Below are 12,434 nucleotides of genomic sequence, written 5' to 3'. Positions count from 1 at the left end.
GCTGTGTGACAGCACACGCTGATTTAATGAGCCTCAATTCTTGCCAGGCAGCCCGTGAGGTAGCTCTTACTTCCCCCGGTGTATAAAAGGCTCAGAGAAGTAGAGGCATTTGCCACGGTCGAGCCAGCCTGCGGGTTTGGATCTGTGTTGTTCTGAATCCTGCGCTCCTGACTACCACGCCATATGCCTCCCAACCTACCAAAAAGATTACCGTTCCAGCCTGGAGGGACGGACTTCCAGGGCGCTGAAAGGACACCAGTCAGAATGGCACGGCCAGGGCAGCATAGTGTTGCTTCTCGAAGGGGATTCAGGGGAGATAGCCCGATTGAACGGCAAGAGTGCCGAGGACCAGCTGTGTCACTGTGTGGAGGCGACGTGCCCTCTCTCAGCACTCAGTTTCCCTTCTGCAAAAATGACGCCTTTGGACACCCTTGTCCTGTTAGTTCTGACGTTCCGGATTCTGCAGTACCAGGTTTGGGAAACTTGCCACAAAACTTGAAACAGGTAGCTTCTGCTCAAAGAAAATGCTCTTTACAAATGGAGAAGATGGGAGATTTACCCTGAGAGGTGGTGAACCTTGCAAACACCGGGTTACGCTTGAGAACGAGAAAGCCAGATGCTCAGAGCTTTGGGGCCACACCTGAACCTTTTGACGATGCCATCGGCTAGGAAGACCCTACAGGAGGTGGACTCTGTCGAAATTGGCGATTGCCCTTCATTTTGTCCAGGGGCATTATTCTCCCCTTCTCTCTCTCCTTCCTGTGAAAACCCACTGCACTAGGAGTCGCGCTTCAGAAGTGTGGCCCATGGACGAGCTATCTGTTCAAATGCAGGTTCCTGGGCTCCACACTTGCCTTACTGACTCACAAATTCTGATTCCTGGGGCCCAAAGGTATGCATTTAAAAAAAGATTTCCAAGTGATTCAGCTGCACCCCACAATGTGGGACCCCCTGCCTCAGGGTGGAGGTGAGGGGCATCTCTCCAGCAGTACCTGCCTTTAAAAGTCGAAGCAGTGCGGCTTCTGTGATGATGTTATGATCAGTCGCTGTTGGCTGGGAGAGGGATATGGGGAGGCTGAGCCCTCCAGGACCCTCTGAAAATCTCCCACGGGGGCAGGTCGCGGGGTCTTCACAGGCCTGGGAGCTCATGCTTCCGAAGCCCCACCCCACATCACATAAAACAGCAAAATGCACCCCTATTCCACACTAAATCTAATTCTCTTTAGGGAAAGGAGTTGAATAATTTGCTTTCAAATTTAGTTTTTCATATGTGATTAATTAAGGATTATTATTTCTTGGCAATCATGAAGTAGGCGAGAGTTAAATTCAACATTATTGAAGTTGACGTTAAAGTTAATAAAATAGTAAATTTCAGCCTTGTAAGGGTTTTTCTTTCATATTTTGGAGCCCAAAACTTATTTTTCAGGTCCCAAACAGAGGCGTGTGAAAAGCTGGCAGGCATCAATACGGTACAGTGTCTCGGATGGAATGGCCCGGCCCCTTCCGGCTCCCCAGTGAGGGGAGGTGCCTGTTCCACGGGGAAAGGGGGAGGAAGGGAAGTGGTGGGCCAGGTCAATCTTTCTGTTTTATGCTGCATGTTTTCAATATTTTTCTAGCCGAATTTTGTATTAAGATGGCACTTCCCAGTTTTAGAAATTTCTGGGAATTTAGAAAAAGAAAGCTGTATTGGTCACAGTGTAGCATGACGTGGATTCTGATTCCTAGTGACCCTGTGGACAGCCTGGTCCTTTTGCGCCATCCTCTCACCTTCCGGTGCTGTATCAACGCTCCGCTGCTATTCCTAGGGTTTTCATAGCCAAGTTTTTTGGAAGTGGGTGGCCAGGTCCTTCTTTCCAATCTATCTTAGTCTGGAAGCTCCACTGAAACCTGTCCACCGTGGGTGGTCCTGCTGGTATTTGAAATCCCGGTGTCACAGTGTGTCACAGTGTGACAACCAACAGACAGGTGGTGTGGTTCCCTGACCGGGAAACAGACCCGGGCTGCAGGGGAGAAGGCACCGAATCTTAACCGTTAGACCCCAGGGCTGACTCATCTTAGGCTTTATCAACATTTAAATTTACGTAATGATTGCTCTGTGCCAGGCACTGTTTTAAGAATTTTACATGGGGCCGGCCCCATGGCTGAGTGGTTAAGTTCACGTGCTCCGCTTCGGCGGCCCAGGGTTTCGCCAGTTCGGATCCTGGGCACGACGTGGCACCACTCATCGGGCCATGCTGAGGTGGCATCCCACATAACACAACCAGAAGGACCCACAACTAAAACATACAACTATGTACTGGGGGGCTTTGGCGAGAAGAAGGAAAAATTAAAAAAGAATTTTACAGTTATTAATGCATTAGTCTTCCCCAAAACTCTATGAAGTAGGTTTTATTAACCCCATTATACAGATGATAAACTAAAACAACAAGGATATTAAATGACTTGCCCCTTGTCCCACAGTTAGTAAGGGGCAGGGCGGCTTTGAAACCCAGGGGCTCTAGTTCTGGAGAACAGCCTTGTAGTCACCACACAGGCTGCCCTGCTGCCCTCTCACCAGCTTTCAGGTGGTCACTACATCACATTACTTTCTAGATACTTCTGTTGTGCAAGAAGCACATTGAATTTTTGTTTTTCCAAAACACATGCAACTTTATAACCAGAGCAGTACAAAACCAATAATGATTCTAATAGAAATAGCATGGCTAAATGTGCACGGGCATCTGCGCTCAGCAACAGCTACGGTCCCTTCTGTGCCATCTTAAAGTCTGGGGCTTGAGCCGCACACAAGGCCACACAGGCTAGTGTGTCATCCTCCCTGCCCCCAACAAAAGTGCTGAGCGAAGAGCAGACCTTCAGAGAGATTTGCTAGGTCCAGTTAAATGTTGCCAGAGTGCAGCTCCCCGTCAGCCACATGATATACATGGGTTTTTAAAAATTTTCTGGTCACATTTTCTGAATGAGTTTTGGAAAGTTAAATAGCTGAGCAGTATGTGAATGAAATCAGTGTTTGCTTTGTAGGGCCAGGGAAGTTGGTAAGTACCTAATTGTAAATGTCGGTCGGCATTCAGGTGTCACATTGCTCCTCTTGGTGATGTCAGACCCAGGGGTTCCGTGGAGCCCGTTTACCTTCTTTAAAACATCGCTAAGCACATTTTGGTCTCCAAATGCTTACACTTCTGGTGATAAAACATTCTCCACATAGAGAGAGAGAGAAAATACATGGTTGGGTGGCGAGGGATGGAAACATCTAACAGAATTGCTCTTGATAGAATCTACTGAAATGGTTAATATGCTTATTTGAACTTAACCCAAAATTGTAGCATTTGTTAGGGTTGTCAAAGTTATTTTTCTGATCATTTGATAATTTTCCCCTAAAGATAACCAATCTGTCCAGTTTTTACCAAGGAAGTTTCCTCAAGGCCTTTAGTTCCTGAATCAGCCATCCCTCCCTTTCGCTGAGGGAGGATGGACAGTTGCCAGGGTCGTTCACTGTGCTCCTCACCCCCACCCAGCTCACACCCCACAGGGACCCTTCACATCCCTTCTCCTGCTGGTGGAGGCCCCCAGGGGTGACCTGTCCCTCACAGGTTACCATGTTCCCATGAAAGCAGACGTAACTTCCTTTATTGTAGTTGCATGGATTTTTTTTTTCTGGGTCTGTTTCCAAAAGAAACAGTCAAGAGGTGATTTTAAAAACATCAATTCGGGGCTGGCACCATGGCCAAGTGGTTAAAGTTCCACGTGCTCTGCTTTTGCGACCTCCTTCGTGGGTTTGGATCCTTGGTGCGGACCTACTCCACTATCAGCCATGCTGTGGAGGCATCCCGCATACAGAGTAGTGGTAGGTTGGCATGGATGTTAGCTCAGGGCTAATCTTCCTCAAGCAAAAAAAAAAAAAAAGGAAGGTTGGCAATGAATGTTAGCTCAGAGTGAATCTTCCTTAACACACACACACACACACAAACATCAATTCATGTATTTATTGAGAATCTACTTAATTGCGAAGCACTGAGTGAGGCACCATAGGATGGGTTTTTTTAAAGGTAAGACAATTATGACCCTCCAGGAACTTAGTCTAGTAGATGAGATAAACCACGACGATGTTAAAATTCAAATACAAAATAGTTATCATGGGACAAGAGTCGGATAGCTGGGTGGCCTCTGAGCCGCCCTGTTATTACTAGCTGCGTGTGGGGCCAGGTGTCTCACCTCTTTGAGTCCCAGCTTCTTCATGGTTATAATGGGGAGGATAATAACACCTACCTCCTATGTGGCTGGGAGCATGAAATTAAACATATATGTGTAGCAATGCTGATGATGACCACCCCCCACCCCATGTCACCTGCATGGTGCTGGGCAGTTTCCACAGGTAACAGCTTTCCCCAGTTGTGGACCAAACTGTGTGCCCTCAAAATTCATATATTTGAGCCCTACCCGCAATGTGACTGTATTTGGAGAGGAGGCCTCTAAAGAGGTAATAAGGTTAAATGAGGTCATAAGGATGGAGCTTATCCATTGGGACTGGTGTCCTGATAAGAGGAGGGAGAGACCGCGTGAGGACACAGAGAGAAGGCGGCGTCTGCAAGCCAAGGAGAGAGACCTCAGGGGAAATCAAATCTGCTGACGCCTTGACCTTGGACTTCCAGCCACCAGGACTGTCAGGAATAAATGTCTGCTTTTGAGCCCCCAAGCCTGTGCTATCTTGTTATAGCAGCCCCAGCTGACTACGACCCACGACCCCCGCCCCCCGCCCCAGCCCAGGCACTTTTGTGTCTGCCTCTCTGAGGGTGACTTCTGGCACTCCAGGAGCTAGCTCAGCCTTCAACAGGCCAACCCAGAAGTAGGAGGAGTGAAGGCCTCCAGGGACACCCCCCAAGGAGCAGCCAACGGGTGTCCACGGATAAACGCCCCCTCCCCGGTCATCTGAGGGACCAGCTCTGAGACGTGGTACTGTGTCTTCCCCGAAGACCCAGCAGGGTTGAGACCCAGTATCGTTCACGCAGACGCGATGGCCCTTTCTCCTTCCCCGCCCCAGCTCGTCCCACCCCTCACCGTGCTTCCTGGGCTCACTTTCCAACAAACAGCCTTCCCATGAGTCCTTGATCGGGGATCCGCCCCTGGGGGAACCCAAACGCAGTCCAGAGGCGGAGTCACACTAGCCACTCGGCTAACATGCTCGTCCCCTGACGAAGAAGTGAAAACAAGATTCACCAACAGAAGATCTGTCACAAGGAAGCCATTCGATTGGCTGCTAAGTGGTCACCAGGCAACAAGCATTACAGGAATCAAGAGGGAAAATCCATTTGGACTCATTAGTGAGCAAATGGAATCGTCTACATAGAGCTTTGGCTTTTCAAGCCAGAAAGGGTCTCAGCTCTCAGTTAACCTAGGAATTGTGACATCACAAAGACAAGGTCTAAATGACTGAAAAGATAAAGACCTGGCCAGTATTGGGGCAAAAACAGGACCCTCTGACCAAAAACTGGAGCAGCTGCCCTCAATCATCCCCTCAGAGCTGTCAGGGTAAGCCACCCCATAACTGCTCTAAGCTTTCTGGAAGTTTATTTAGCAACGTTCGGGAAAAAGGCAGAGCGGGTGTGTTGTCCCCAAACTCGCCTCAGAGTCCCCGAGAGAAGGAATTTATGAGCCGCCGCATCTCCAGTCCCTTCCTTGACATTTATTGGCTCTTTGATGAATGTTAGAGCAATTTTTCTGTCAACAGTTTCTCATTAGGGGCCTGGTGGTGTTCTTCCTGACCATTATTATTTTGCCTGGTGACTGTGAGGAGAAGAGTTTCCGCTTAGACACCATCCATCTTTGCAGCAGCAAAGAGCTCAGATAATCCCACTTAAATACTCCCCCTGTGCTGACAGCCACCCCAGGGCACGCACAGAGAATTGAGACAAATGGCCAGGCCTTAACGAATGGCTCCTCTTCTGGCATCATGCCTCTCCGTTCCTCTCAACACATATTTCAAGTTTGATTCTGTTTCTTTTTAAAATAAATTATGGAGAACTTGCTGGTGAAATAATCACCAGGACTTACTTCTTAGAGACGACAGTTCTTACTAGGGATGACAAGGCTGCCTTGGAAAAATCTGGAACCAGCAGGTGTTGGAAGATGGTGGCCCGTTTCCTTGACAGACTGTTTATTTCACTCCTCAAATGCGCTGTCCCAACACAGTGACGGCATAGGAGAGCACTGGGGGACATCTGAAGTTGCTGCCATTCATTAGCATCGATTTCAACCTTCAGACGCCCTCCTCCACCTTCCCTCCCACCAGGTACGTGAATCTAACCTGGAATGGCACATTTTTAAAAGAGGTTTTTTATTATGAACAATTTCAGACATACGGAAAAGTCGAGAGAAAGTATCAAAGGGGTGTGTCCAGGAGGGAAGCTGAAGCTCACAGACTTGACGTGGGACGGGACGGACCGCATGGAAAGCCGTCCTGAGAGGCCAGGAGGAGGGGACTGGAAGAGCACGTCCCTGTTTACGTGGAATCGGAGGTCATCCCCACTGTCAGACGGCAGCTCCTGGGGTAAACGCACGACTGTAGAGGGAAAGTTGGTAACATGGATCAACACCCTTAAAAAAATGGCCAAACCCTGCACCCTCAGGAAAGAATCTGAAATGGAGAACTTTATGAAAAACTGTGAAGCAGCATGTTATTTATACCAGCATTAAAAAAAACAAGAAGCAGAATTGCCTTGAGTCCAACCCAAGTGCAGTAATTCCAGGACATCTGCTGGAAGGAGGATCATGAAGCCATGAAGTGACAGGCTCGACGCCAGCTGGGAGCCCACATTGTCCAGAAGGAGGACGGGAGTGGGAGACGGGGAGATCCTAACTAAATCTGCAGCTTGGTTGACAGTAGTGCGCCACTGTTCATTTCTTAGCCGTGGTGACTGGCGGTGTGAGGGGTTCGCAGAGGAAGCTGCATGGAGGAGATGGGGGAACTCCATACCAACACTGCAACTCTCCTGTAAATCTAGAATTCTTGCCAAATACAGTTTTAAGTGATATGTGTCTGTATTAGGGTTCTCCAGAGAACCAGAACCAGTAGGATGGATGGATGGATAGATTAGATAGATAGATAGATAGATAGAGATAGATAGATAGATAGGTGATTGATAGATATCTCTAGAAAGAGATTTATTACAAGGAATTGGCTCATGCAATTGTGGAGGCTGAGAAGTCCTATGATCTGCAGTTGGCAAGCTGGAGGCCCAAGAAAGCCAGAGAGCCAGTGGTGGGTGTGGACTCCAGGCCCAGTCTGCAGAGAGAACAGGAGAAGACTGCTGTGCCCGTCACGCAGTCAGGCAGAGAGAAAGAGGCTGAATCCTCCTTTGCTCCCCCTTTTGGTTCTGTTCAGCCCTCAGCGCACTGGATGAGGCCCACCTACCCTGGGGAGCGCCACCTGCTTTCCTCAGTGCACCACTTCAAATGCTGATCTCTTGTGGAAACACCCCATCGGCATACCCAGAAATCATGTTTACCCAGATGCCTGGGCATCCGGTGATCCAGTCAAGTGCACACGTAGAATTAACCGTCACAGTATCCAGGTGGGTATTTGCACAGCCCAGCCCTGCAAAGAGATGGACTCAAGAGGGATCACAGTATTTGCCTCAGAGGAGAACAACTGGGGAGTAGGGCTCAGGATGAGACGGAGACTTACCTTTGCACTAAATATCCTTTTGCACTGTTGTAATTTTTTTTAAACATGTACACATAGCACTACATTCAAAAAATTAAAAGTGCTTTCCACACTAGCCAGGGGGGGTCCATACAGCGTTGGTCTGGGTTCCCACCATAACTTGAAGGGAAACTCACAGTGTCCGGAGCCCTGGGTGTCCCACAAACGGAGGAGGAGGATGTCCTCCCGTTCCGCACAGGAGGAGCCCACTCAGGTGGCAGCCACCTTGACTTCCAAATGGAACAGCACATCTACAAAAGGAAAAGTGATGGCATCTACATCGTAAAGCTGAAGAGAACCTGGGAAAAGCTTCCACAGGCAGACCGTGCCATTGTCGCCACTGAAAACCCAGCCGATGCCAGCGTCACATCCTCCAGGAATGCTGACCGGTGAGCTGTGCTCAAGTTTGCTGCTGCCGCTGGAGCCTCTCCCACTGCCAGCTGCTTCTCTGCTGGAACCTTCACTAACCAGATCCAGGCGGCCTTCCAGGAACCGTGACTTCTGGTGGCAACTGACCCCAGGGCTGACCGCCAGCCTCTCACGGAGGCCTCTTGTGTTAACCTGCCCGCCACTGCTCTGTGTGACACACTCTCCTCTGCTATGTGGACACCACCATCCCTGCAAACACAAGGGAGCCCACTCAGCGGGTCTGATGTGGTGGATGCTGGCCCAGAACTTGAGTGCACGTGTGGCACCATCTCCTGTGAACACCCACAGGAGGTCGCGCCTCATCTCTACTCTACAGAGATCCTGAAGAGATTGAAAAGGAGAGCAAGCCACTGCTGGAAAGGCTGTGACCAAGGAGGGAATTCGGGGTGGATGGACTGCTCCAGCTCACCCCGAGGCCCCACGCTGTCTGAAGGCATGCTGGTCCCCTCTGTGCCCGTCCAGCCATTTCCTACTGAGGATGGAGCCCTCAGCCTGCCACCGAAGACTGGGCCGCAGCTCCCACTGCGCAGGCTGCTGAATGGGTAGGAAGAACCACTGACTGCTCTTGAGTTGCTCTTCCACAGACTCTTGAACAGAAAACGGAAATCAGGGAGATGGAAAATAAACAGCTTCTGAAAAATAAAAAAATGAAAAGTAACAGCCACGGGCACGCACAACATCCCAGGGCACTCCCAGGACATGTTCTCTGGGAGGAAGAGAGTGGGAGGGGGTTTCACGTGCAGGAAGTGCCCTAGGATGAACAGCTGTGGAAGGCCAGAGTGGGAAGCAGGACTGGGCAGAGGCAGGAGTGCAACTGCAGCCGACCCTTGGGGACTTCCAGAGCCCAAGGGCCCACCAGAGCTCTCCCCCATTGGGCGGAAATGGCCGGGCCATCGTCCCTGCCTCGGCCAGCCCCTGGACGTGCGCTGTGCTGGGCAGAGCTGAACCTGTCCAGGTGGCTCCCTGCAGCAGAGGCAATCCCTGAAGGGGGCGGCCAAGGGCAGCAGCTGGGACAACAAGCTCTTTCCCCAGAAAGGGCGATGCATCCATGTGTCCCTCACAGTAACAAAAAATGCTCATAATAACATGCAAAAACGATTATGATGCGTTCAGAGAAAAAAAAACCACAGAACAAATTTTTATCTACAGGATGTAAGCACTGGGCAAAACAAACAATGAGAACAGTTTTGTCTGTGTGTATGAGGAAGACCATCACTGAGCTAACATCTGCGCCAATCTTCCTCTGTGTTACGTGGGACCCCGCCGCAGCGTGGTTTAATGAGCCACGCCAGGTCTGTGCCCGGGATCCGAACCTGCGAACCCCAGGCCACCAAAGCGGAGTGTGCAAACTTAATCACTACACTACCGGGCCAGCCCCAGTCAAAACAATTTTAAAAAACTTTTTCTTTTCCTAGAAAAAGGGCTAGAAGAAAATATTCCAAAATGTAAAATAGTCACTTTTTCTGGAAGTGGGACTGCACATAATTGTTGTTCTTCCTTTTACTTTTCTATACTTTTTCCAAATTTTCTTTAATTTCTAAGTAGTCAAAAATTTAAAAAGAGCATCCTCGGATCTGCTTCTGTTGTTTCTATCATTAAACTTTGATGCTGTTTCATGAATTAATTCTGTGCTTATAGAGAAGGACGAGGAATATTTAATCACTATCAAATAATGTGTAAACTTTCAGGATGCTATATAAGAAAGAAATTGATCTTATAAGCCAATATACTCCCCGCCCTTTTAGGCAATCACATATTCAGCAGAAAAAAATCAGCGGCCCCAGACACTTGTTAGATCCGAATGACCTGGGTCAATTCTTTCTTGTTCTCAGCACATAAAGCTGCAGTTATGAATTTCTCCAGCAGAGGGCGCTGGTAGCTCAGCTCTAGATGGAAATCTTGGCTGCTTACCTTGCTGCTAGGTTACTGAGATGGGGAAATTGCATTGGCTTTTTAGTCCTGAGAACAAAAGTTATTTATTTAGCAGGTTATATAGCAAAGTTAGTTCAATGTCAGATCAGCTGAAGCAGGGGAGAGGAAGACGTTCATAAGTATAGTTGTCTGCTTATTATTTTTATTATTATTTTAAATAATAGAGTCGGCTGACCTGCTAGTGTGCTCCCTGATCTCAGACTGTGCCATAAAGATTGCTTCTTGGGGCTGGCCCTGTGGCCGAGTGGTTAAGTTCTCGCGCTCCGCTGTAGGCGGCCCAGTGTTTCGTTGGTTCGGATCCTGGGCGCGGACATGGCACTGCTCATCAAACCACGCTGAGGCAGCGTCCCACATGCCATGACTAGAAGGACCCACAACAAAGAATATACAACTATGTACCGGGGGGCTTTGGGGAGAAAAAGGAAAAAAGTAAAATCTTTAAAAAAAAAAAAAAAAGATTGCTTCTTGATGTTTTATTCCCGGGGCTATAATCAGAGGGAAGGCTCTATGTCAGGATTTCTCAAGCTTGGCGCTATGGACATTTTGGGCCAGATAATGCTTTGTTGGGGACTGTCCTGTGCATTGCAGAATGTTTAGCAGCATCCCTGGCCTCTACCTGCTAGATGCCATTAGCGTCCTCCCCCCAAGTTGTGACAACCACAATTGTCTCCTGACATTGCCAAATGTCCCCGAGGGAAGGAGGGACAAAATCACCTCCATTCCCACTGCCCTAGATAATTATCTGGGCCGGGTGGTTTCTTAGTTAAACGTCGCACAGGTGGAGGAGATGAGGCCAGGAAGTGCTTTCCATCCTGCCTCGGCCTGTTCGAGTTAAAAGGCAGCGTTTACTGCGAGCATCCAGGCACTGGAACTCAGGTGGCTGCTTCTGTGCTAGACCAGGTCCCGCTCAGAGCCGAGCTCAGCACCTTCAACCTTCCCCCATAATTCAACTCTCAGGAAGCTTCAAAGAGAAAGGGAAATGTTCCTGAAGGTGTGCTGAAGAGATGAAGAAGAGAAGCCTCTTTCCCGCTCTTGACCCCCAAATTCCTTTACCAGGCCCCCAGCTCACCCTGCACCCCTCCCAAGACACTGTTTTCCTCCAGCATGCCCCATCCTAAGACACTTATCAGAATGTTTCCCCAATCAAGCACGCGTTTTTGCTAACAAGGACAATTTTTCTCCATGTTGTTACATCTTTGCTCATCTCATTTTCATAGACAAGGACACCCAGAAATAAACCCACACATCTACGGTCAATTAACTTACAACAAAGGAGCCAAGAATATACAATGGGGAAAGGACAGTCTCTTCAATAAATGGTGTTAGGAAAACTGGACAGCCACATGTAAAAAGCATTGGATCACAATATGTTTATAGCTGACATTATATAACACCATAGAACGCTAACAATGGTTGCTTTTGTTTTTATGAGAGAACCACTATGCAGTCACCTAATAAAATTTCGTAGAGAGAAGCACTCCAGGAAATAAGAAATATGCATGAGGGTTCTTGTCATTAAAGAGTTTCCAAGAATAGACTGAAGTGCCGGACTACCTGCTGTCTTTCCTTTGGTAGCTCAGACACAACCATCAGTGATTGTCCAAATTTCCTCCCGGAAACATGCATAGCAGAATCATCTGGAATGTCTCAGACCAGACCTGCTGAAGCAGAATCTCTGGGTTTGGAGGAACGCAGGAATTTGCAATTTTAGCAAGTTCTCCCATTGATTCTTATGCGTTATATCAACACTAAGAATAACATGTATCTCCTTTCATCGTGCTCTGTGTGCTCCTTCAGGAAGTAACCAAGTAGAAAGTCTCCCTGTACAGCAGAGACACGTTCACATTTAATAACCCTCCGCCAACTTTGTGTTTGTTTTGTCTGGTCCTAAAGTTGCTTTTAATAAGGGGGTAGTTATCCTAGTCCATTGAGCTTATTTGTTTGTTTTTTAAATGATGCTCTGATTGCTCAGACAGGCTGGGTTTCTATTGCCCTTGGCATCCTCCCAGAGAATTTTAGTGCCGATAAGAAAATGTGTCTATCACTCTCCTTACTTTCCTCTTCCATTTTTTTTTTTTTTTGAAGATTATCCCTGAGCCAACATCTGCTGCCAATCCTCCTCTTTTTTGCTGAGGAAGACTAGCTCTGAGCTAATATCTGTGCCCATCTTCCTCTACTTTATATGTGGGACGCCTGCCACAGCATGGTTTGACAAGCGGTATGTAGGTCTGTGCCCAGGATCCGAACCAGCAAACCCCAGGCCACCGAAGCGGAACGTGCAAACCTAACTGCTGTGCCACTGGGCTGGCCCCTTATCTCTTCCAATTTTTGAGCATGACATCATAGGAGGTCCCCAACTGTAGACGTCTGAAACTCG

The 12,434-nt window shown here is 48.4% G+C and overlaps 1 long non-coding RNA gene across 2 annotated transcripts; it reads right to left on the bottom strand.

Annotated features, from left to right (window-relative positions):
- Nucleotides 1–6,401: 6,401 nt before the first annotated feature.
- Nucleotides 6,402–8,779, bottom strand: LOC124249113 (uncharacterized). Of its 2 annotated transcripts, XR_006891274.1 has the most exons (4): nt 8,535–8,779; nt 8,084–8,314; nt 7,406–7,947; nt 6,402–6,553 (listed from the first exon to the last, which is right to left on the bottom strand). It is a non-coding gene; the product is annotated as an uncharacterized LOC124249113 (long non-coding RNA). The 2 variants fall into 2 exon arrangements; XR_006891275.1 differs by having other exon boundaries at nt 7,406–8,314.
- Nucleotides 8,780–12,434: the final 3,655 nt, after the last annotated feature.

This window comes from Equus quagga, chromosome 12 (genome assembly GCF_021613505.1).
Source record: "Equus quagga isolate Etosha38 chromosome 12, UCLA_HA_Equagga_1.0, whole genome shotgun sequence".
Classification (NCBI taxonomy): domain Eukaryota; kingdom Metazoa; phylum Chordata; class Mammalia; order Perissodactyla; family Equidae; genus Equus; species Equus quagga.
Note: the sequence above shows the minus strand (reverse complement) of the source record. Positions and strands in the feature narration are given on the sequence as shown.